Source organism: Schistocerca serialis, chromosome 5 (assembly GCF_023864345.2).
Source record: "Schistocerca serialis cubense isolate TAMUIC-IGC-003099 chromosome 5, iqSchSeri2.2, whole genome shotgun sequence".
NCBI classification, from domain to species: Eukaryota; Metazoa; Arthropoda; class Insecta; order Orthoptera; family Acrididae; genus Schistocerca; species Schistocerca serialis.
In genome coordinates this window covers 816,757,992-816,785,176 of record NC_064642.1, presented here as the reverse complement: position 1 = coordinate 816,785,176, position 27,185 = coordinate 816,757,992, and positions in this window count along the sequence as shown.

Genomic DNA, 27,185 nt, shown 5'->3' with positions numbered 1-27,185 from the left:
GGATGGGGTGTGGTGCAGGAGACGAACGACACACGGGAAGTGGTCGCTCGAATAGGTGTCAGAAAGAACATACCACTCGAGCCGACGGGCAAGAGTGGTAGAACAGATCGAGAGGTCCAAGTGGGAGTAGGTATGAGTAGAGTCCGAGAGGAAAGTCGGGGCGCCGGTACTGAGGCAGACAAGATTGAGATGGTTGAAGACATCCGCCAAGAGGGAGCCTCTCTGACAGGATGCAGGAGAGCCCCAAAGGGGATGATGGGCATTGAAGTCGCCAAACAATAAAAACGGCGGGGGAAGCTGAACGATCAGGTGCATCATGTCAGCCCGACTAACAGCAGATGACGGTGGAGTGTAGATGGTTCAAACTGAAAAAGTAAAAGCAGAAAGAGTAATGCGGACAGCTATTGCTTGGAGTGGGGTGGTCAATGGGATGGGATGGTAATAGACATCGTCCCGAACGAGCAACATGACCCCACCATGAGCTGGGATACCGTCCACAGGGGTGAGGTCATACCGCTCCGAGGTATAGTGGGTAAAGGCAATACGGTCAGTCGGGCACAACTTGGTTTCCTGGAGACCAAGGACGAGTGGACAGTGCAGGCGGGGGAGCAGTTGTAATTCCTCCCAATTAGACCGAATACCTCTTATGTTCCAATGAAACAACGCCGTCGCTAGTCAAAAAGTTGGGGGAACGAGACGAGGGGAGAGCTGGTCACCTCGACGGGCGTGGAGGGCCAGGTTGCGAGGGAACAATGCTACAACCGACATGAGGCGGATCCGGTTCCATCGACTCGTCGCCAGCTGCGGCCGCTGTCCCTGGTTGTGTAGTAGGGGCAGCATCATTTGCCGACGAGAGGCCAGCTGAGCGCCTGGCAGCAGAGCGTCCCGGCGAAACTGAGGACAGCCGGGAGCAGCGACTCACGGATGGAGCGTCAGACAAAATGCGCCGGGGTGGAGAGGGGGATAGAGACTTCTTCTTTGAGGCCTTCTTGGAAGGCCGAGGAGGCACAGGGATGGTGGGCTGGGCCAGAAGAAAGTCCTCACGCGCGGGGTCCGTTTTGGAACGATGGACCTCGGAAGCTGGGGTCTAGAAAGTTTCCCCAATGGACGCCTGAGAAGAGGATCGCTTCTCAGGTGGCGGGGGGAGAGGAGGAGGAAGGGTGGCCCCTGGGGCAGAGGGGGCAGGGGCCACGGGGGAGGAGGATTTGGAAGGGAGGGATTTGGGAGGCGGAGGCAGAGCCCCCTGGTGGGCGGAGGAGGCGGAGAGGGGACTGGATAGGGGTGAGGATACCGCAGAAGGAGTGGACACAACTGAGGCAAACAAAGTGGTCAACGGCACGGGATGGAGGCGGTCATACTACTTCCTGGCCTCAGAATAAGAGAGCCGGTCCAAAGTTTTGAGTTTTTGTATCTTCTTCTCCTTCTGATATGCGGGGCAGTCTGAGGATCTAGGCGAATGGAGGCCAGGGCAATTAATGCACCGAGGTGGTGGGGTGCATGTATGTTCCTCACAAAGAGGACGTCCGCAATCGCAACAAAGGGGCTCAGCCTCACACCGTGACGACATGTGCCCAAAGCGCAAACGCCGAAAACAGCGCATAGGAGGCGGGACGTAAGGTCGCACGTCGCACCGGTAGCACATCACCTTTACCTTCTCCGGGAGAACGTCCACCTTGAAGGCGAGGATAAAAGCCCCGGTGTCGATGCGACGGTCTTTGGGGCCGCGCTGGACTCGCCGGACGAAATGCACGCCTCGGCGCTCCAGGTTGGCCCTGAGCTCCTCATCAGATTGTAGCAGGAGGTCACGATGAAAAATAACCCCCTGCGTCCGATTTAGTGCCAGATGCGGCACAATGGACACGGTCACACGCCTGGAGCGCTCCCGACTGTGTGGCAGAGGTGGTCTTGATAAGAACGGACCCTGAACGCATCTTGCTGAGAGCCTCAATTTCCCCGAAGATGTCCTCAATGTGCTGAACAAAGAACATGGGCTTGGAGGTGGCGAACGTCCCTCCATCGGTTCGAGAACAGACCAAATAGCGGGGGAAGTACTTCGCCCCAAGCCGGCAGGCCTGTCCCTCCTCCCAGGGAGTGGCCAAGGGGGAAAGGGCAGGAGAACCAGAACTAGAAACGGTACCTCTTCTTTTGAAAGACTCGGCCGCAGAGTGACCTGATACGTGTTGACGTTTCATCTGCGAAACGTCCGCCCCGATACCACCCACTCTGACCAGGGGCTCTCCCCACGGGCGCCACCCAGCCTCAGCAAGGGCCACCTGGCAGGATGACCGTTGCCGGGAGTCCTGATGCCCCAAGGAGACGGGCATCTACTCCTTGGCCGACGTGGGGTGGGTGCAGCTCAGGTATCGGCAGTACGATCCCTGTGTTGTCAGGGGGCTACAACCTAGAGGGTACATGACGACCCCACCACAATGGGCTGGCTACCGTGCTGGATTTCTGGTGCCATGGAAAGTCCATCATGATCGCTGGTGCAGATGGGGACGCACTATAGGCGTAACTTGTACAACCCATCAGGCGTTTAGGCCCAATTTGAGGAATAGTGGGCATGGTGACAACGCCGGTACAGTGCTGAGTGCCAAGGTCTTAGTGCACTTAGGACCAGTGGTACACCACGTAAGGTGTCCTTCCCCAAAAGGCTCGTACTTATGTATAATTTTGAAAAATGGAGGTCAAACCCCAAGGGGGACCATCACATGGAAGGCTGAAACGGTTGAAACTCCTTTTAGTCGCCTCTTACGACAGCCAGGAATACCTCGGGCCTATTCTTACCCCGGACCCGCAGGGGGTGAGACGAGCTTGATAGTTGGCTCTAAGTTGCATTAGTTGTGAGATGCACTGTGGAACCTCCCCCATATATCACTATGGTCTCTACAAGGACTTTCGTCTTCTCTATGCAATGGCAGCCCACCAACACGACGATCGGCTGCCTGCTCATACAGGGCATCATTGTTCTACGAGTCAGTCACGAAAATGTTGTTGCGATAAATCCCATCAACTTCCATACCAGGTTCTCGAGCTAAGCCAAAAATGTAAATGGTAAATGTTCTGTGACGACTGTATGGGTGGCAGTGTGGTCATAATCACAAACGTGTCACAGGAGCTAGGAGGCACTAAGTCTGTATACGCAATGAAGGAACATTGGATCTGGTAGTGGATGTTCTTGACCTTTAAGGACAGCAGGCAATTCCACACAAGGCTGTTCCTGGCTCGAGCAAACTATGAGGAGTCCTCCTAGGTAATATCTCTTTGTGAAAGATTTGACGCATCTGTGACAAATGTCTTGTACCAAAATGTTTTGATAAATCAGGAGCGACATTCTTTTAATTCACAAGCAGTGTTGCTTCCCAATATTTAATAGTTGCAAGAAATCTACATGTTTGGGGCGCCAAGGGAGCAAATTTTGAAAAGTAGAGTGGTCCAACTACTTTATGCTTTACTACCTTTTTTTGCAATGTGTGTTCATGGTCATCTTCTGGCTTTCTATTAACTCCAAGTCTGTAAATACAAACCGAATGTTAAGTGTCACGAATTTTGAAATGTTGGGGTTGGTTTGTTTGGGGGAGGAGACTAGACAGCGAGGTCATCGGTTTCATCGGAGTAGGGAAGGTAGTCGGCCATGACCTTTCAGAGGAACCATCCCGGCATCGTCGTCGTAAATTCGAGTCCAGTGTGCATTTGAAATGTCCTGGAGTTTTATTAAGAACGAAATGGCTTAGAAATTATAATAGCCATGGCCATTAGACATATTTTAATTATTACAAAGGACTGCATTTGTTGGGTAATTTCTATTGCCAGCCAAAAGTGACCTTGGAAAGTAATATTCATCCCTCTCATCTTGAGTCTGGGCATTAATGTGTCCGTTTTCTTTTACTGGCAATATCTTTCAGAAGGAGGATGAAACTGGACCTCACCTCCATGAAGTAGATCAGAGATATGTAAGCATGTACCGAGGTGTACATGGCTGAATGCATTACCTAACCCCCCTTCCTGAACGCTGAAAACAGTGATTGAGTATGACTCTTGATACACTTCCAAACCCGCCTGCTATTTGGCAGCCATTTCTCACCCAAATTTGGTTGATGGTCTTCTCTTCAGCATCACTACTGTCCTTCGTAGGGTGCTCGAGCAGAGTTCAGAACTGTGTTACACTTCATGGAAGTATACCACATGTAGTTACCATTTAAGAGAGCATCCTTTCCACAATGGCTTCACAAGCATTGTGGGAAGTTGCAGGATATTAGCAGTCCACATTCGAGTTATCAATGAACCTTTGTGAAATTCTGTGCCAGAAGTGATAGCAACCATAATATTTAAATGCAGTTGCAGGGCGTATTTGGTAATCTGTTGCAGGGTGGGCAGGGGTATAACTGTTGCTACATACAGAATAATGTCGAAGCCAGGTCCAATGCAGTGTAGGTCAATGATAGGGAATGCGACAGTCCTGGGTACAGCTGCATTGTCGAACGAGTTGGTATCACCAGTTAGCACCACGATGATGATGGACCTGGCGGTAGTGGTGTTTGTGGGCACAGTTTCCGTTTGTTTTGTTTTAGGGAAGAAAAACACCTAGGATTATATGCGCCCGTGTCAGAACTGTAAAACACGAAGACGAAAAAGGAGTTAAAAACGACTAAACGTTAAGCCCAATCAACGGAAGGAAAGACAGCTAAAAACATGGACTTCGAGAAAGGTCCATAAAATACGCCCTAGAGACAAAGGAGGTCCTGAACTAAATTTCTGAACTGAAGATTAAATTTTCTTCTCGATATATCTACAACAGAAAAACAAAACGCGGTTGCCAACCCATAAGTCGTTCGCTAAAACGGCCGATAGCTCAGACGGCAAATATAAATGAGAATGCTGGCAGTTTAAAAAAGAAAAAGGGCATTCTATCAGGAAATGTTGAACCGTCAAAGGTTTAGGGCAATCAGCACAGTAGTGGGATCCCCACTTAATTTGCGATGGCTAAAAATATAGTGCCCAATACGCAACTTACAGAAGATGATCTCTTTCTGGCGAGAAATCCGAGAGGAAGCCCAAGCTGCTGGGGCATGTTTAATTCCTCATGACCAGTGGAGATGCTAAAGTGACACCAACTGCAGACAGACAGCAACGCCAGAGGACGGTAAGAATTCGCACAACGACCTGCAGAGAACTGATGATTGGTGCAGGCTCTGGCAGTTGAACATAAATGAATGTAACATGTTGCGCATACATAGGAAAAGAATCCACTGCTGTACAACTACACTATTGATGACAAACAGCACGAGACAGCATCTGCCGTAAAATAACTAGTCGTAACTATCCAGAGGGACGTTAAGTGGAATGACCATATAAAAAAAGACATGGGGAAAAAAAAATCAGACACCAGACTCCGTTTCACCCGAAGAATCTTAATGAAATATAACGGATCCCCGAAAGAAGTGACTTATAAGCCGCTTCTTCTCCCGATTCCTGAGTATTGCTCATCTATCTGGGATCCCTATCGGGTAGGAATGATAGAGGAGATAGCGAAGATCCAACGAAGAGCGGCACGTTTCGTCACCGGATCGTTTAAATAGCGAGGGTGCATTGCAGAGATGCTAAACAAACTCCACCGGCAGATGTTAGAAGAGAGGCGTTGTGAATCACGGATAGAGTTACTATTTAAATTTCGGGACAGCACTTTTCAGGACAAGTCAGACAACATTTCACTGCCCCCACATCCATGTCTCGTATGGATTACGAGGAGAAAATTCGAGAAATTAGAACTATACACTATTCGCGAGTGGAACAGGGCTGTATGGATCAGATAGTGGTACAGAAAGTACCCTCCACCGCACACCATTACATGGCTTGTTGAGTATGATATAGATAAAAGATCATATGAGGAACTGGAAGAACTAGCAGGCCAAGGAATGAGGACTGAAGCTGTGGCACAACAGCGTCAGCACCTCGTTTCCCATCAGACCGATGTACCCAGGGACCCACATAAACATCATAGTGGCTCCATCAAGTGAAACCATTCCTGGACTCATTGCACTAAGGGATGGATGGTGTACAGCACATAGAGACTCTGTAGGGCACAGAGGATAGGAGCACATGACGTTATTCAAAAGCCTACATCGCTGCATGTACTGATACTGGCTGATGAGCTCTGCTGTAAATACTGCGCAGTGTTCCAGAAGCCGATACTGAAAAACGTCAGCGCCAGTGACGATGGCACACTCGACACAAAGGTCAGTCTGAGAACCATCAGTATACTTAAAGGTACCAAGGCGAAGTTCTGAGACGAGAAACTTTTGAGAATATAGAGGGTCTGGAGTAGTGTCCTACTTATGAGAGTAGAGGGAGTCTGGAGTAGTGTCCTTTGGAAGAGAATGAACTGCGAGTTGAACACGGGCAACTGCACAAAGCCAAGGCGATGAATACTTAACACCCACTGGGAAAGTAGCAAGTGGCATGAAGTTATGTTGACGGAGCAATAGCCAAAACAGACTCAAGGAGGCAACAGAAGAGGGATGTGTCCCTTACTGGCGATCAAAGGAGTCACCGAAGAAGGTGGCATAGGATGGATGGCCGCGCCATGGCAGACAAACGGCAGGCGTATTTTCCGGGGAGAAAGTCACGGCGGTATGACACAGGTAGTTCAGTTGCTTCGGCAAACCATCTCAGTCTGGCTAGTGGAAAAGGTGCCACTGGCGAAGCGGGTGCCACGGTGGTGGATAGTACTGAGACAGTGTAAGAGAGACGGACATGGAGATTCATGAACGAAACACCTGTAGTCTAGTTCCAAACGTACAAGGAACCCTTACAAACAGGGGGGTGATCCGTTCCGCCAAGAAACTACCACTGCAGATGAGACTTTCAGCGGCAAAACTATTTTGTACAGATCGCCATATTGCACTGACCGTTCAACCACGCAAAAGTGGTCTACAGATCGTCAAATACATCCCACATACTCACCGCGCCACAGTGCAGCACCAGCGGAGGAAACTGCCGCTGTAAACGCGGCCCATGACTGCAGCCGCGGAAGGGCTCGTCAGCCAGAGAGAGGCCAGCCGGCCGTGGACGAGGACCGCAGTGGTAGCAGTCCGAATGCTACCAACATCCCCAGCACAAACACTCGTTATGTTGAATCTTTTCAAATTCCTGCAGAGTGTACATGCGACACACACACACACACACACTCCTGAAGGCGACTCAACGCAAACTGGGTTTTAGTCCACTATTCACCCAACCAGGTGGAGTCGCAAGCCAAATCGTCGTAATCCGGAAGCTTTCTCGGACTCTGAACTGGTGTACAAAGGCTGGGTCGGTTCCCCTCAGCACAAAGGCATTACTGTTTCTGGCCCCTACCTGCTTGCCTGCTATACCCATCTCCAGACTCTGGGATTACAGGACCATAGTTTTCCAGAATATCATACCATTTTCACGATAATTCTCCACATCAAGCACAGCAGTATTCTACCGATCGCTTGCACGCAACAATTCCGATGATATGGACTGGTAATTGTTTCTCTAGAAACCTGAAACTTTAGCAAGGTGGAGCATACTGTAAGCAACTGAGTAACTTTAAACATATCCCGTCTGCAAATACCGTTACATGAGAACTCAAAAAAAAGATTCCAAATCATCCTTATAATTTACAAAGTCAACTAAGATGTTCATCACATCTAAAGAAGCAGCAAACGGGTCTTCCACCCGTCTTTCACCTGCTAGATGCACACAACACAATCGATGTTTTCTCAACAAAATAAAGATAGGAAATATGCAGAAGCAGTTACCGGACAATTACATGGGAGTGAATAATGGTCCGGCGCAAATACACGTCCATATAAAATAATCCAATTTCCACGAAGAAACATGTGATCACGAAGGCTGCCCAACATGTACAGGGTATTAGTTCGCTATTTAGCCGTCTAGAGGGCGATACGGACAGGTCAACTACATTCCTGTACCCCAACCGGTCTCTCACTCTGGACGGCTCCTGCTGTCTGCTGGACATGTGAGTAATTCCCGCCACAGGCCACGCACCCCCGCACAGAATCATCCCAGGAAACCGACCACACACTCGTACGTATCTCATCAATATATTTAGAATTAAATATTACGGTTATGGTCACAATACGACAACATTCGACAATGAGTGAAGTATCAGAAATACCCCTTCTGACGGCTGTGGCTATGGAAATAGAAATACCTGTACCATTGATGACTTTACGTACTTCTCCAAGTAAAAAATAAATAAAATCTTTCATTCCCTTTGTGGCTTACAAATCCATACCTTCCCTTACGACAGGTCCCATTCATTTTCTTTGCGCGCGCGCACGAGCGCACTCTATAAGCCTGATGCTCAAAGTTCACCTATCATGCATTCCCTGCTACTACGTACAGGGCGTTTATAAGTAAATATTGGGCTTTTAACGCTTTAAAATATTTACTATATTTAACTTACGATTATAAATGATATGTCAAATGAAAGAGCAACTCAAACAGTTGTGTTTGGCACCAGTGTGCATGCGCAGCGCGCAATGCTTCCGCTGCAATCCGCTAGACGAGCGCTGGATGTGTGCTGCATGACAAGTTCTTGGTAAAACTGAGTTGCTCTTTCATTTGGCATATCATTTATAACTAAGTTTAATATAATAACTATTATAAAGCGTTAAAACCCCAATATTCATTGATAAATACCCTGTACAATACTCTGTCAATTAACTGATTGCTTCCGACACAAAATAATGCTGACCGAAAATCAGCGATGAGTGGACATGTATCGTAAGTCGTTCTTGTGAGTGGTACCATTGTGTCTTAGAAGGAGAGATTTTCAAATGCTTCAAATGGCTCTGAGCACTATGGGACTTAACATCTGTGGTCATCAGTCCCCTAGAACTTAGAACTACTTAAACCTAACTAACCTAAGGACATCACACACATCCATGCCCGAGGCAGGATTCGAACCTGCGACCGTAGCAGTCGCGCGGTTCCGGACTGAAAGGAGAGATGTAATCGCCTTACAAGTCGCCAGATGTTAATAACACTTTCGCAGCGACTATGTTACTGTCACAAGGGGTTCTACAGGTGCGCACAAGCATCGGTAATGATATCTGTGTTAAAAACTATACAAGCCTTATAAATCGAGGTATGGCATTACCTCCGAATAATGTGGTTTTTCCAGACAAACACCGCAACACTGAATATAGACGGTGATTGCCAGAGTGTATATTATCAGACCAACAGTGTGGTTACACGTCGCCGATTGGTTTAAGCTCTTAATAAAAACGCCGATTTTTGAAAGCGATTCAGCTAAGGAACGACGTATGAACCCGATATTTGCTGATCGCCCATGCAGCCAGTATTTGTAACGCATTCTGTCTCATTGCCACGTCAGGGTTTCTGCGATATATACACTGGGTTATAGTGTTGGTTGACTGCGAAGGATCACAAACAGTAGATGGTGTGCTGATTGAGGTCGTAAGAAATGTACACTAGCTTTTCAGATCACTAGTGCTACGTTTTCCGGTAGAAATGCTGTCTATGAATTGGAGTCATGTCATTCGATTCAATCACATTCCTACGTTGCATCCTATGGACGAGTCTTTTAATCATATTTCTGGCACTTTCATATCTCGAAACGAGTCACCTTTTCGAACCTGCTCCAGTAAAATTTTTGATTGTCCCTATGCATCCTGCAACTGCCCCATCAGACTCTGCACTGCCACCCTGCAGGTTTGTGCATGTGATCGTTCCAATTTAAGTCAGAACTGAGCAGAAGTTGGAGAGAGCTATATCTACAACATTCTGCAGCCCATGTACAAACAGGCTAAGCTGAGTTAGTGCAACAGCATTGTGTTTTGACCTTTTGATGGGGATGGGAATATGTTGTCGTATAAAAGATAGAATGGGAACTGGGAGAAGGACGAGGATTTTGCTACTGTATTGTGGTGCGTCTCCAAACTACATACAGGTGCTGCACTCTGAAGCAAATCCGTGTACCTCAGGGTCCTTTCACGCCTATCACCCCAGCATTTTATCATCGTTGTTCTGTACCACCCAACAGAGAAAAATTAGGAACTGTAAAACCTCTGCTAACTTCATCCGATTAAGAACTCGATAAGAGTTTTACCACATCTCTCTTCCCATATATCGGAAACAAATACCATCTGCGTGATGCCATCGAGTGCACGTGGTGATCCTATAAAGAACACAGGTATTGATCCACAGACCAGTGTGAAGTGTCAACGCCCGTACTATAGGAGGATAACCATATCCCACAGACTATACCGTCAGTCGCAAGAGAGGCTTCCTGTGTCGTCGTTTGAAACGTTCTTTTTCCACTGTAACCGGCTTTGTACACTGCCATACATTCTGTTTTTACTGCCACAAGTTCGAGGTCAGTGTCAGTTTCTAAACTGACGTTAACATGTTCTGATTCGTTGTCTCTCACAGAAAACTAGACATCGCTTGGTGTAAGTCATGTTGTTACTGCTGAAGACAGTCACAAAGTAAGAAAACTGGTAGAGTTTCACAGTGTTGTGGAGCCTTTCCAAACTGCTGTCACAAGGTGACTGACAACCTCTACATTTAAACTCATCTGTCACAGCGATGGGATAGCTGGTGATACTGTGTTCCGTTTCGATTGATTCCTCATGTTGCAGTTATGTATGTGATCACTGTTTCGGTGCTAGCTGCCGCCCCTCCACCAAGACTCTTGCTCCATCTCAAACAAGGGACATCAGTCAGTCAATATATGGCAATCAACAGTTTACCGGTGGACGGGTGGGATGGAAAAAGACACCGTCGATGCACTGGAATAATAGGCATCACAGATAGTGTGAACACTTTTACAGTCATCTAGACACCTACCAATTTTGGGACAGTATGCTTCGCAGTTTCAGTATCACTGCTAAACCGCCCCTTCTGTACTTTCCAGGTACCATTGCGAATGTAGATAGATGACTGCAGTACCTCATTCTTTTGTTAATTCTCGAACATATACATCAACTATGTATACCAGACAGCGATCTACAAATTTCTAGCACTTTGAGCATAGTTTCTAATTTACGATCTGTCTCTATGCGGATGGGTGTCACTGGGCATTCTCGCAATCTTAGAATAAAGTTTGAAAGATTCCTCGCACTATCTTCGACTAACCCATCCTGCAGCACCGTTACTGATTAAACCTGCAAATGACCAGGGGTAGAACAGTACATCCCGCATCTTGTGGATCAATGGAGCTTGCAAAGTCCGCACCCATCCAAGTGCTAAGATTTCTCTAGATTCTCCCTATGTCGAGGTGGCTAGCACCCCTTATAGATATATAGTAGTAGATTTGAAAGTGTTGTGATGTAATAGACGGTTAAGAAGAACAAGAACCGGGCCGTTATTATGCATGGTCAAGCTCCAGACAGATGGAGTTTGAAGCATTTTACGTAAATCAACTGCGCTATCAATTCTGAAGTATTGTCCTAGTGTCTGTGGTCAGTACCAGGAGGTTATTCGTTTGAGAGAACGAACACATGCACTCCTATGGCTACAGGGTTCTGCACTTTAAGTAGGTTATAATGTTAGATCGCTAGAGTTTCCGACCTATCAGTTGTGTGGAATGAAGCACTGTTAATATTCTAATGTAAGAAATATATTTCCTGCACATGGCACACCCGCAGGTTTCTCTACAATTAACTATGGTAACAAACTGTAAAATGGAAACACTACTTCCTTAAAACATCAGCTCTGTGTGATATACGCACAGTCCAGCTTTCCAGAGTCGTTTAGCGTCCTGTGTTCACATTCGATCATGGTTCCGAAATTATACTATGCTCGCATCAGTCCTGTGTAGAATGATCATTAATAATGGAGAATACCTCTTACAAGGAAACAGATAAACGCATAGCAGCGGTGTCTGACATGTGAAATTACACGTCATGCCGCCACTAACTCTGTAAACAGGACATTCGTGAAGCAGATGGTTAAAGGATTGCAGCGCCTTACGAACTGATGTGTCGACGGAAGTGCCGACACAGTGTTATTTTGAGGGGGCCGATAGGCACGCTATAAGCTCACGCAGAATCTTGATAGAGGTCTGAAACAGGATACTTATTGAATGATATAAAGAAAAGTATGCAGCTCCTCGAATACTTAACTTTATTCTATCCTTGTTGTGAATACAGCATTCTTGATGAGACATTTCATACGATCACTATCAAACTATGTAAGGTTAATGGCGCCTTGCTAGGTCGTAGCCATGGACTTTGCTGAAGGCTATTCTAACCGTCTCTCGGCAAATGAGAGAAAGGCTTCGTCAGTGTAATCGCTAGCAAAGTCGTCGTACAACTGGGGCGAGTGCTCGTCCGTATCTCGAGACCTGCCTTGTGGTGGCGCTCGGTCTGCGATCACACAGTGGCGACACGCGGGTCCGACATGTACTAAATGGACCGCGGCCGATTTAAGCTACCACCTAGCAAGTGTGGTGTCTGGCGGTGACACCACACGAACACTTGTTGCTAACTTGTAATCATTTTTATCACGAAATTGAAGTCTCGATTTTTCACTCAAGATGCGACAAGGGAATGGAGTGTCATGTAAATCTTCGTATGTGTATAGGGAAGTGTCGAAACAGAGTGGTCACGTTTCATCATACATGAGATGGAAGTCCTCTGGTGACAGACAGGTTTGCTGTTAACGATCGCAAGTAGACAGTGCTCTACGTCATACAACTGATGCATCCTGACAGAACAACGGAAAAAAATGATCAACTGACCTGCAGCAGCATCTCTACCCCCCCCTCTAGAATGAATCATCGGTCAGCCATTGAATCATACCTCGTTACAGCTCCATCTCAATCACTCATCCACTTTGTTATCCCTTAAAGCAGATGCATGGAAGTTTAGAGGCAGATGGTGTTTTCTTGGAAAGCGTCAAATACAGTGGTCAGCTCGGGTGTATCACTGTTACTTCAGTATACATACATTAGAAAGATGCCTCCACAGAAAAAGAAGTGACTGTTCCCTAGTTCCTGGTGCTTCCATGTCAACGTATCTCCGATTCCTCTTGCTGTCACATACTCGTTCCTACATACAAGAATTGTTCTGCACCAGCCAAAAGACACGGAAGTACTTCGTCAATTTCCCCACATTTCAGTGTATTTTTCCTCAATTTATATGTATTTTCCGTCATTTTCGTAATTCTATCGATTGTATGTCAATTCTACCCATGCGATCATGACATCGCTTCTAAAATTGCTCGTAAGTGTGAAACACGTGCAGCACCTAGCGCAAATGCACTGTTTTTCTCTGATCGGGTGGCGTAGTATATTACTGGAGTCGTTTGCATCCAGTCGCATCTGGGAGTAGGCATTAGGAGTGATTTAAAATGGAATGACCATATAAAATTAATCGTCGGCAAAGCAGATGCCAGACAGATTCATTGGAAGAATCCTAAGGAAATGCAATCTGTAAACGAAGGAAGTAGGTTACAGTACACTTGTTCGCCCACTGCTCGAATATTGCTCACCAGTGTGGGCTCCGTTCAAGACAGGGTTGACAGGAGGAGGGAGGGAGAGAGAGAGAGAGAGAGAGAGAGAGAGAGAGAGAGAGAGAGAGAGAAGAGAAGATCGAACGGAGAGCAGCGCGCTTCGTTACAGGATCATTTAGTAATCGCGAAAGCGTTACAGAGATGATAGATAAACTGCAGTGGAAGACGGGTTTTGTTGTAGTTTCGAGAACATACCTTCACCGAGGAGTCAAGCAGTATATTGCTCCCTCCTACGTATATCTCGCGAAGAGACCACGAGGATAAAATAAGAGAGATTAGAGCCCACACAGAGGCATACCGACAATCTTTCTTTCCACGAACAATACGAGACTGGAATAGAAGGGACAACCGATAGAGGTACTTAGGGTACCCACCGCCACACGCTGTCAGGTGGCTTGCGGAGCATGGATGTAGATGTAGATGCAACCAGGCTATATCACCACAAGCGACTGTACCACCACACCATACCGTTGTATTAAATCGTGTCCTGCGCCAGACACCATCATTTGAGCATCCTGCACAGAACTACCTACCACCAGACACACACGTACCGCGAGGACAGATCGGAAGAAAACCACAGGCACCGTATTTAGTAGTCTCAGCACGAGGTCGGTCGGTCGTCCACAGCGGAGCGGCCGGCCAATGAACACGAGTCAACCGCCCGCCCCCCCACCGCACGCACACACACTGGCCTGATGCCAGCATCTTCCACGGACAGCCGTCGCTCTCTGAACAGGTGTACATCGTGTACTCAGGCAGGGCTGGTTTCCCTGGCACAAAGACGTCCGCTGACGGTACTGTTTCAGTTCTGGCCGGCTTGCTGCTGTGGTTTCTGAACGAGTTGCGTGCGATCATCTCCGAACTCTCGATTTCAAGAACATTTAATTTCTGAACACTGTCGATGAGAAATGCTTCGTCAATCCCGAATTCATTCACCCATCTCGAAACCGATATCAGCTGCAACATACGATTTTACACAAAAAAGAAAAAACTACGTACTTGTGACACTTTTGTGCTGAAACCATTGAGAAGCATATGATAAATTTCCGGAATGTCATGTATTTTCACGAAGTTTGCAAGAGTATACCATTTATGCGACTGTTCTCGATACCGACCACATAGCACTTTGCTACAGATCGCTTGCACAGTGTAATACCGAAGATAGAGATTGGAAATTATATTTGTAGAAACCGTAACATAACAAAGGTCGTTATGTGGGACGCGCTGCAAACCACTGAGTAACTAGAAACTTACCTCATCTGCGAAGATCTTTACATGTAAACTCTAAACTAGAGTAAATTGGTAGTTCCACTCTTGTTTTTCAACGAATACCTATGTCAGTGATTTAACAGATTCCAGATCATCTTTGAACTTTACGTAGTCAACTAAGGTTTTAACACTTGTGACTAGAGAACCAGCACATGTGTCTTCCACCAGTTTCTCACCATCTAGATGCACACAACAAACATAGCTATGTTGTCTCAACCAAATGGCATTACAAGCAGTCAGCCGGTCAGTTTACAAATGGTAGGCATAATTATCCGGCGCAAACACTAGCTCATGTTGAATCTTGTCAAATTTACAGGGAGAACATTCGCAACACGTGCTATCACGAAGGCTGGCCAACACCAAGAGGCGATGCTGACAAGATTCACCGTGCGCAGGTCAGCATCGCGCACGGGGAATCTTGACTGCGCTCGCAGCCTACCACGTTGTGACAGGGAAGCAGACTGCCTCCCGCCGCCGCAGTGTCTCAAAATGCTGGTCGCACTGATCTGCCGCAGAAGACAGGAGCGAGGGCTGTGTGGGCGCCCGCTGCTGCTGCCCACTACTCGGGCACTCGCGGGTGCTGAGGTCAAGGTGGTCAGACGACCACACGACTACCGGCAGGGCGCGCATCGCTGAAGGAGCTCCAGGTTCAGCACAGAATTTCTCGTTGTTTTAAGTGACCGCATGTTTGCTTACGATAATGTTGAACCAGTGACAACTTCGAAATTTTTCCATAATTCGCTCCATCTATCTGGAGTAAAAAAGTCTCGCATTGGCAAGATTCTCTTAAAAAACTACCAAGGCGCTAATAAACTCATTGTACGTTATAATTCGAAAGTGAATGATTGTAGATCTCTTCTATAATTTACTGAATTCCCAACGAATCGTGAACAAGGGAAGATCGACCTAACCAGAACTTAGCATCTCGCAGGTGCGGAACACCGTACCATTCGCTTGTACGACGTGCGGTCAAAAAGTAACGGTAATTTTTGGTTCGCTTGAAAAAACTGTTGTTAATCAACACAACCTTGTGCCCTTCAGATTACTCCCCTTCATGCGCCAGCCCTTTTACCGATCTTGGAAGCACTTCTGCAACCCGCTTTCCGTTATGCCGTTCAACTCCGACAACGATTTTGTTTCTACCTCATCAGTGGTGGCAAAACGTCGTTGATGTCTCGGGGGGCAGGGGGGGGGGGCATGCCCGGCGAAAACGTTGGCTGGGGCCACATAAATGATCTCTTTTTTTGCCAAAAACATCACGTATTCCTTACTGACCGTACGACTCTTGATGCGCTATCTCATTGTAATCGAAGAACTCAGTGAGAAGAAACCTCACATCTGATCGCGATTGTCGAATTTTTTCGGTGTTTGTTCTTCAGGCTGTTTCCACTGATTTCTTCGATTACAATGGGGTAGTGCATCGTGAGTCGTACGGTCAGTAAGGAATACGTGATGTTTTTGGCAAAAAACAGGATAGTTTAGCTCCTATACCCATTATTTGTTACCTGTTAATCTTTATTTAGAAGTTATGTATCGCTGACTTCATTCACCAATTTCTGAGCGACGTCTAAGTGACGTTGCTTTTGGCGGAAGTTCAATAATTTTAGAAAAACTTTCCTGCTAGACGTTTCGAGCCCAAAATATCCGGAAACAATAATACTTGGCATGAGCCGAACGATATGCCGACGTCGTCAGAAACCTCTCTGTTGGTAATTCGGCGGTTTTCCAGAGCCGTTTTCTTTGCTTCTTCCACATGTCCAATATATGTGCTAGGTAGTGCAGAACGGTATTCGTCTTCAATGTCTCCTCCAAGCCCTTTGTAACGCTTATACCACCGTACACACTTGTCTTACTTATAGAAGATCCGCAGTCAACGTTTCGATTGCGGTGCTGCACGTTATTCCTCTTTTCAAGCAAAATTTAATTCAAATTCTTTGATACATCATCTTGAAAAGTAAAAATTCCCCAGCATTCTACAACACTTTCAACCTTTTCGATTGCCATCAAACAAAACATTCAGAACAGCTGAAAATACGGACATACATAAGAAGCATGTGTAAGAACAAGATGAAAGAGTTTGAAAACCGAATCCATAAAGCCGGCGAAATAAGAAAGTTCGTTATTTTTTTATCAAACCTCATAAAGAGGTCTAGTTCTTCGAAAGAAGAAGATACATTATCACAACTCTCTAAACATTCAGTGCTTAAGAATAAATATGGCCATGCGCTTGGAAAAAAGTAAGTATTTTGGCGCTGGTCGGACGAGTCATTAACTATTTATGTTAGCTCAGTTACGAGGCAGCAGATCTAGTACAGAGCGGTGGTTCGAACGTTGTCTGATCCCTTCGCAGCATTTTTTTATATTTTGCAGATAGGATGAAATAATTCTCAATAGATCATATTTACGAGTATTAATATTTTGGTAACGGTATGAAAAGGCAGCGCAAAGGAAAATTAGGAATAGGAAATAAATTTCCGGGGAGGTATATGCAATTGGATACTTATAATATTTTATAGTTCATTTACACGTGCTGTGGTAATATTCGAAGTGAAAAGAGGGACGCAGTAATTGTCTCTGCATCTTGCACGTGTCGTACACGCCACATTCTTTCGACTTGGGCGACATGGTTGCCTTGAAGTTTCTACAGAGAAACGAACTTTGTTTACATTCATCGCACAGTTTGCAAACAAAGTGCTACCCATTATTTCGCCCAATTTTGATGAGGATAGTTGGTGATGTGGAATATTGTTTTTGGATTTGTTAGAGTGCACAGAAGCAACTGAGGTCATAAGCGCCGGTGTTGTTGAAAAAAAATGTACTGTGATGATGTCTTCTCGGTCTATGATTTCTTTTTCACTCTGGATTGGTCGATTTTAGTTCACTGGGACCATAGTGTTTGCGTTTAGCTGCTGAGCGCTATTAAACGCCAGAATGAAACTAATGGAATACCAAGTCCTGTACATTTCAATTACAGTCCTTTCTCGGAAACTTATTTGCAGTATCAAATTTTCCTTTGTCTTTCCTTTTCATGCCTTCCATGAGAATATTAATAAACGTTATGCATTGTGCATTATTTCGGTTGCTTTGCAGTGCCACTTGCGTAAACAAACACTGGAAAGGAAGACAGTTTTCACACAGAGACTCGACCCTGCGACCCTCTGATCATCGTTGTGTATCCCTTCCGCTATGCCAATCGTTGCAGACGGCCCATGCATCCGCCGACCTGCGCTAAAAATGCAATTTTTTTCTAAACGCTTGTCCACAGGGAGCTCCTCTTTCCTTCTTTCATTGTTAAGCACTGTATATACCATAAATCTGGACGGAATCTGTGATGAGTAGGGGCGGTCCACTGATAAGATTTTATTACCGTCAGATTGCGTCATCTGAAAAATTATAAGTCCTTCGAACAAATAAACAACAAAAATTGAGATTTAGCAAACAGCGTAAAGAAGTGAAAACTTTTGTTACGCCTTCACTGTCGGTACGCATTATTATTCCAAGAACCGTACGAAGAATTTCAAGAATGCATCCACTATCATATAACGATTTATTTTGGATTAATTAATTTAAACGCGGTCGTACAAGTACCGAAGACGAAGTGCGCTCCATCAGCAAACTGAGGTCACCACAGAGTAAACCGCTGACAAATCCACGATACGGTAATGCAAGACAGTCGAATTAAAATTCCTGAGATTGCTGAGACTGTAGACGTCTGAACTGAGCGAATGCATAGTATTCTGCACTGAGAGTTTACTACGAAGAAACTGTACGAGATGGGTGTCTCGATTGCTCACTGTTGACCAAAAGCACATCCGGCACATCATTTCAACATAATGTCTGGCGATGTTTGATCAGAATCCGCTAGACTTTTTACGCCGACTTGTGACTATTGATCAAACCTGAAACGATCGGACCATTATACTCCAGAGTCGAAACAGCAGTCAAAACAATGGAAAAAGGCTGCTGAAAGTGCACCACAGAAGTCAAAGACCATTTTGTCAGTTGGTAAGGTGATGGCCATTGTTCTTTTGTGAATTCCAAGGAATAATCATTTTTCTGTTAAATTTATTATTTTAAGCGATTTTTAAAGAATTTAACAGCTATTATATAGTTAAAATAATTTTAAAATGAGGTATAATGAATGTATATGACGTTGGTAACACTGGTGAAAAACATTTGCTGACAAAAAACCGTCGATTCTGTTTTTATGTTAACAGATGATGTTTTGTTAACTGTCAGCCGAGCTTCACTTTCCCGTTTCCTGTACATGTGCTCAGTACAATGTCTAATCGTGGTTGTAAAAACCTGTCGAGAGTTTGTTATATTCGGGTCGAATTTGTGATTTAAAAATACAAAAGACACGTTACAGACTCTGTGAAAATGTTTATCTATCATACTCTGGATCTAAACTTTGTGATCAAAACTAACCTTGGGGGGGGGGGGGGGGGGAGGGGGGGAGGGGGGGGGGGCCGTGCGTGCGGTTTTGAAGATCTGAGAAAATGGTCCAAAAAGGAGAGAAAAGTCTTTAGATTTATTCTTTCTATGATATCGAGGGAGCCAAGAAATCATTCCGATAACTGCTACTTTTGCAGTGTTGATATTACTGGTCATAATTCGAAAAACAAGGTTATAAGCTACCCTAACCTTCCGTCCGCCATCCGACCAGTAGGGCATTTTGTCGATTTGCCGGTTCCTGAACCACCAGATGATTTAAATTCTATTCCAACATAAGTATTTTCTGATGTACAATCCGATTTACATGAACCAGATGATGATTAATTCCACTGTAATACACAAAGTCTAGAGATTAACGATTTGGTTAGGGATCTGGGCTTAACGAAAGAAAAAACTGAATTGTTGAGCTCTAGATTAAATAAAAGAACTTACTGGCAGATGGAACTAGCATACACATTTATAGAAAGAAAGAGCAGCAATTTCCCAAGTTTTTTTGTTAACAAGAACGTGATTTAGTGTACTGCTCAGACATTCCCAGTCTAATGAATGAGTTTGGTATTGAATACAAAAAGGAAGACTGGAGGCTGTTTTATTACACAATGGTACCATGTACACCTGTTTGACATTTTGTGCATATGAAAGAAAGCTACGAAAACCTAGAAATAGTGCTAAATAGGCTATTCTGCTCGTGGTTGGATGATATGTGGCGAAGTAACATGCATGCCCCTTAGTCAGCAAGGTGGCTTTACCAAATTTACATGTTTATTGTGTGAATGGGATAGTAGGGTTAGGGATCAACACTGGTGCCGAAAGAACTGGCCTGTGAGGGAGTCTGTAAAACCTGGTGAGAAGGACATTCTACGCAAAAATCTTTTAGATCCATAGTTCTCCTTCCACCTTTACATATAAAGTTGGGCCTAATGAAACAGTTTGTAAAGGCTTTGCCTAAAGATGGACCATGTTTTAAGTATCTCTGCCAAAAGTTTCCACACCTTTCAGAAGCTAAACTGAAAGAAGAAGTCTTTGTCGGATCTGACATTAGAAAATTGATGTCTGATGTTAACTTTGAATCCACAATGACCTTAAATGAGAAAGAAGCATGGGTATCATTCAAGCAAGTCGTTACAAAGTTCTTAGGGCATGAAAAGTTCCAGAATATGTTTCTATTATAGCTACAATGTTAGAGAGGTCTAAAACTTTAGGATGTTTAATGAGCCTGAAAATTCACTTTTTGAACAGTCACCTTGAATACTTCCCGGACAATATTGGAGATGTTAGTGAGGAGCAACGATAGCGTTTTCACCAGGACATTAAAGTGATGGGAAAACGCTACCAAGGCCAACATTATGGGGGACTACTGTGTCACTTCACCGAGAAGTTCAGCAAGCGACTCATCGCAGAAAATGCTACACAAGAAGCTTCAAAGAAAAATGAGAAAGAAAATACAAACCAATTCCAGCTGACAAGTGAAGATTCTATTAACACGTATCATTGTTTTAAGTAGCTTACTGTAAATATAAACCATGCTTATGTTGTAGCAAAGCGTTTCATTAATTTCCCCGTCACCGTATAGAATACGATTTTTATACTACATAGTAAAAAGCATACTACTCGAAAACTATGGCTGACACAAAAAACTAAGGCTAGATTTGAATTCAGCTCATAAAAATCTCGTGTAAAGCTCAGCTCTCAAAGAAAGAAACTTTTTAAAAAATTTTTCGTTGGCCTGTGTAATCTTTTACAACGTGCTACCACTGAACAAAGATTTGCGGCTACACGAAGAATTTCCAATTTCGATGTTTTTTTTATCTTCACTGACAGGATGGTTATCATGCAATGGCTTAGTTATGGACTTCAAAATGTACAAGAGACGTTGATGTAAATTTCGTCTCGCAAGATCGCTCAAGGCAAACAAACATGGCCTTCGACATTTTCTATTCGACACTGTAGTAGACATTTGTACCTTCACCGAAACACGGTTAAAACGGAACGAATCGTTCGCACGCCAGGGCTACTCTGTCATTAGAGATGATAGAGACAATGGCTACGACAATGCAGCGTTGCTGGTAAAACAAGGCAGCCACCTTTCCGCTGTCAGTATGGGCACTCAGCATGACCCATTGCAAAGGATGGGTATCCGTCTGCGGATCCAGGACCTCCCTCTGAATTTGATCTCAGTACACAAAGCACCTAATGAAAGCCTTTCCAGACAGCAGTTAACAACAATCACTGCCTCGTTTGAAAAACGCCTTCTGTTCCTAGGAGACTAACGAGCACCATGCACTGTGGGGGCTGCAGAAATGCCAACACAATGGGGAGAAAATGATAGTGGATGTACTAGATTGGGAAAACCTTACAGTACTAAATGGCGGCTCATCCACACGAGTAGTCCGACCAAATGAAGCTCTGACGGCAGTGGGTTTTAGCATAGCATCAACTGCACTCTGTACCAGAACAACATGGAAAGTAATAGCGGATACTTTCGGTGCGGATCCATTGCCAACTCAAATTATGAAAAACGTACAATTTATGGAGACTGTCAACCGCGCAATCAGACGGAAATTTAACACAAACAAAGCGAACGGGAACCTATTCGAAATACTACTGGAAGAAAAACTAATCTATAGCCTATACTGAGAATCATGAAAGAGTCTATGACGTGTTGGTGTCGCTTATCGATGAAGCAGCGGTAGTCTCAACACCTGAAAAGCGACATATGCGGACAACTACTCGCCAATCACCCTGATTGTGGGGTTCAGAATGTGACGCAGTCCTCTAGGAACGCAAGGAGACATTAAGAAAATACAGAAGTATCTCTAATGACACAAGCTTTCTTGCCATTGAGAAAGCATAAGCTGTAGCCAAGAAAATATTCACGTAGGAAAAACTAAAAATCGTGACAATTTCTGCACTCCAGTCGGCGAAGAAACTGTATTAACCTGGATCTGGAATGTAATACAGAACAATGAAACCTATCAGACAAGAGACATCCGACTTTTAGAATCGTTCTTGTGCATGATAGCTCCACCTGGCGTAACAGACAAGGGGCGAGGTGGAAAGAAGAGAGGAGAAGTGGCATTACACAACCCTTTTCGCTGGAGGAAATCCAGACTGCGCTCTCGCAAGGGAAGGTTACTGCTCCTGATACGGATCCCGATTATACCGACTACCCAGGTTACGGCACATCCCACACAAGGGGAAACTGCTGCTACTCAAATTTTGCAATTGCTTATGGACGCAAAAGATCAAAATCGACTCGCTGAAAACACGTCGTGCCGTCGCCATCCACAAGTCGGGAAAAAGATCTGATAAACGTGAGTGATATCGGCTTTTCAGCACACTACTGTGTTCGGCGAAGGTAATGGAAAGGGATAATACGGCGCTTAGAATGGCGGTGTAAAAACAAGCTATTACCGGAAAAAATACTTTGATTTTGAAAAGCAAAAGAGACAACTGACACTTTCACTGTTGGTTATTGACATACAGCTAAATTTCTCTCTGTCGAATTATATGATAGTTGCGCATTCATAGATTTCATTAGAACATACAACAACGTGTTCTAGTCAATCTTTGGGAAAAAACTGAAGAAACTCCAGATATCAAAACCACTCGTGCCCAACGTTGTATGCTTCCTGTGCAACAGGAAGCCAATCATTCTGCAACACGGAATTACTCTGGGATGCAAAAAAACTAGCAGAGGACTCCCCACAGGGATGAGTCTTGGCTCATCTTTTTATTCAGTCTCTATACAGCAGACCTTCATGACCTCTTTGCCAGTGACATAAAATATTACAGTACGCAGATGACGTATGCATATATTTTGAAGCCAGTGCTCTTTAGTCCTGACATCTGAAAAGCACGATGTGATAGTACGTCTGCATGAGTTAATTGTAGGAAGTGCCTTCGGAATATGATAGCAAGTCCTCTCTTTCGATAGTCGTCTCTTTCGATTTTTACTCGACTTAGGATTCCACTTCCCCTAACGATGCAACAGCTGCCAAAACAACTAAATACCTTGGGATGATTGTTGTTGATAAGTTTATATGGGCTCTTCGTATCTGACGTGTAATTACCAGATGTGAAAACGCCTACAACTGGACTATGGTGGGCCTGTGATCGGTGGAGAGCAACGTCTTTATACCGGTCCCTTCTAAGGACACAGTGATTTGATGCCATGAATGAGCATCAGACAGCACGCTCCAAACACTAGACACTGTAGAGTATAAAGCCTCGCGTACAGTTAATGGAGCCGGCCGCGGTGGCGGAGGGGTTCTAGGCGCGTCAGTCCGTAGCCACGCGGCTGGTACGGTCGCAGGTTCGAATCTTGCCTCGGGCATGGATGTGTGTGATGTCCGTAGGTTAGTTAGGTTTAAGTAGTTCGAAGTCTAGCGGACTGATGACCTCAGATGTTAAGTCCCATAGTGCTCAGAGCCATTTGAACCATTTTTGAACAGTTAATGGGGCGTTTATGTTAAACTCTACGAGCGCATTACTGGTTCAAAGTAATGAACCACCGTTAAGGTTGCGGCGAATATTTCTCTGCGACTGTTTGGACGAATATTAGCACTTTGACGAAAAATTTTGTGTGTGTGTGTGTGTGTGTGTGTGTGTGTGTGTGTGTGTGTGTGTGTGTGTGTGTAAGTAAGATGTTGGATAAATATCAGTTTCCACCGGCCGCGCTTGAATTTATGCAGTTTAAGTTACCAGGCATGGGAAAGTTGTCTTCTACCGCACTAACGTCGACTTTGCAGATTGACGTCAAGTCCAGTTCAACATGTCAAAACCAGGACCCATCAAATGCAACGGCAATGGAATTCCTGTCTCACCACCACGGCGCGTGCGTGGTGTATACAGAATGGGTCCAAGTCTAAAAATGGTTCAAATGGCTTTGAGCACTATGGGACCTAACAGCTGAGGTCATCAGTCAACCTAGAAATTAGAACTACTTAAACATAACTAACCTAAGGATATCACACACATCCATGCCCGAGGCAGGATTCGAATCTGCGACCGCAGCGGTCGGGCGGTTCCAGACTGAAGCGTCTAGAACTGCTCGGTCACACCGGCCGGCGGTCCAAGTCTAAAGAAGTCGCTGCTAGTGCTTATTGGGTACCCCAAAGCAAACAACACAGCCTACACAAGCTGGGTCCACACTACACGATTATGGCAGCCGAGCTGAACGCTATTTTGGAAGCCCTACAATTCACACAGACGTAGACAGCAAACATAGTCTGCATCCCTGATTTGAAACGATCATTATAGTTGCAGCAGTTGCAGACGTTGTTTCGCGTGCGGAGGAACTGTCACAACATTGTGATGGTATCGATGAAAGGCCACTCTTGGATACCTGGAATTAAACAAGTAGACGCCCGTGCAAAGCAAGTATCTCTACATGCTGCTCATGGAGCTAGTATATATATATGATAAGCCGTTGAGGAGTGGAACAATCTGGACCAATAGTGAATTGATGAACTTGTGGATAGTATGCCACGAGGAATACAGGCATGCATCAAGGCATATGAGGACTGCTACTGGGTATTAGAGGTACCAGTGTGTACAGCAATCTGGACCACTACCTCTGAAGGTCTCGCTGTACGGTGGTACAACTTGAAATGTGTCGTATTCATGAGCAATATAAATGGCGGAAAATAAACTTCCTGGCAGATTAAAAGTGTGTGCCGGACCGAGACTCAAACTCGGGACCTTTGCCTTTCGCGGGTAGGTCATCTACCAACTGAGCTACCCAAGCGCGGCTCACGCCCCGTCGCAGGAGAGCTTCTGTGAAGTTTGGAAGGTAGGAGACGAGATACTGGTAGAAGTATAGCTGTGAGGACGGGACGTGAGTCGTGCTTGGGTAGCTCATTCGGTAGAGCACCTGCACGCGAAAGGCAAAGGTCCCCAGTTCGAGTCTCGGTACGGCACACAGTTTTAATTTGCCAGGAAGTTTCTTATCAGCGCACACTCCGCTGCAGAGTGAAAATCTCATTCTGGCGGAAAAGATGTTTAGGTTGATCTCTGTTCAAATTTTCTGTACAGGTTGTGGTGATGCAAAACTTTCTTTGATGTGTGTATTACTCTTGTGCGCATATAACAATTATTGTATATTTTTACTTGCCGTTTAATCCCAGTTACATCCAGTTTCTTGGAACATTTGCGCCGGTTTCTGTAGAGCGAATGGGCACGACGTTGCGGACGTGTGACTGTCGTGATACGTGGTATCAGGATAATCCCTGGGCAACGTTTGGTATTCAAAGGACGTTTACATGGCCCATATTTCACGACAGTGTGTGTCCGAAATAGTGTTCCCTGTAAGAGTGCAGCAGTGTGGATGTAACACGTGGCATTTTTACGGTATGGCTTCGCAACATTTCTGTGTGAAGGCGATGATGCAGGCAGTTTCCAAGGTGACACCGCTGTCACCCTACAACGGTGGAGAATACCTGTTGTGGCCCAACACACGGAGACAGCGCCGCTATGCTATGCCTGGCCAGGTAATCGGAGCGCTGACACAGGTATTATTTCGTGTCAGGTAGAAAAAAATGGCGCATGTTGTAGACCCTCTTGATTTGTTTACGTACAGGAACGTAGATGAGGGCAAACCAGAGATATCCACGAATTTCATGAATGTGATTGGTACATCTGCGTCCAGATACATAAAGTATTACACCTAAAGACTTTAGTCTGAGAAAGGACAGTCCCGCTGCTACAATTGCTACTTATCTGCAGTAGTGAGCCATAAATGTATTTTGCATAGGTTCTTTAGATTTCTGAATTTTCCTGAATTTTCTTCATATGTTTTCTTCTTCATATACACCAGCTTGCCAATTGTTCTTTTATCCCGGACTTTTTGTAAATTACTTTCCACATCCTACAAATCTTGTAGACGAATCGCATTTATGAAGTTATAGTTGGCTCACTCTACTTGTGAACCGCAATAAAGCATCTACATAAAGATTTAATTGGTATTTCAAATCATATTAATGAATTGCATGAGCCCTTGCACAATTGTTGCAAGATTTTTTTTTTGTGGTTTTAGGGCGCACAACTTCAATGGTCATTAGCGCCCTGACTACGTTAAGAATGCACCGCGAGGCACAAGTTTAGAACAACAACTAAAAGGGAAAACACGATAAAAGACTGACAGGCATAGGATTAAAAAACAGCATCGTCAAATGTCCTTAGAGAGGTTTGTCAAATTGATAAAACGAAGAACGCGAGCAGCTGCTCGCGGGTCATCCGCTAAAATGGCATCTAGAGTACATGGCAGGCCAAGATCAAGACGCAGTGTGTTAAAATCCGGACAGGACATTAAAATGTGGCGGACCGTCAGCAATTGCCCACATGGGCAGAACGGCGCCGGCGCAGCCGTCAGCAGATGGCGATGGCTGAACCGGCAGTGTCCAATGCGTAACCGGGCCAAAACGAAACGAGGTTTCAAGGCCCGAAGCTTGTTGTCTGTAAGTGCAGCCCAATCGGCATGCCACAGCGATAAAATGCGCCGACAAATTACCCTGCTACAATCCGACGAAGGGACACAACAAGAAGCTGTCCGAGGCTGGAGGACCGCAGCCTTGGCCGCAGCATCTGCAGCTTCGTTCCCAGGGATACCGACATGGCCAGGAACCCACATGAAGCTAACCAGAGAACCGACGTCCACCAGCTGCTGAAGAGAGCGTTGGATCCGGTGCACGAAAGGGTGAACCGGATACGGATCACTGAGGCTCTGGATGGAGCTCAGGGAATCGGAGCAGATGACATAACCAGAATGTCGGTGGCGGCAGATGTAAAGAACAGCCCAGTAGAGGGCAAAGAGCTCAGCTGTGAAGACCAAACAATGGCCATGGAGCCGGTATTTGAAACTTCGTGCCCCGACAATAAAGGAACACCCGACCCCGTCATTGGTCTTTGAGCCATCTGTATAAATGAAGGTC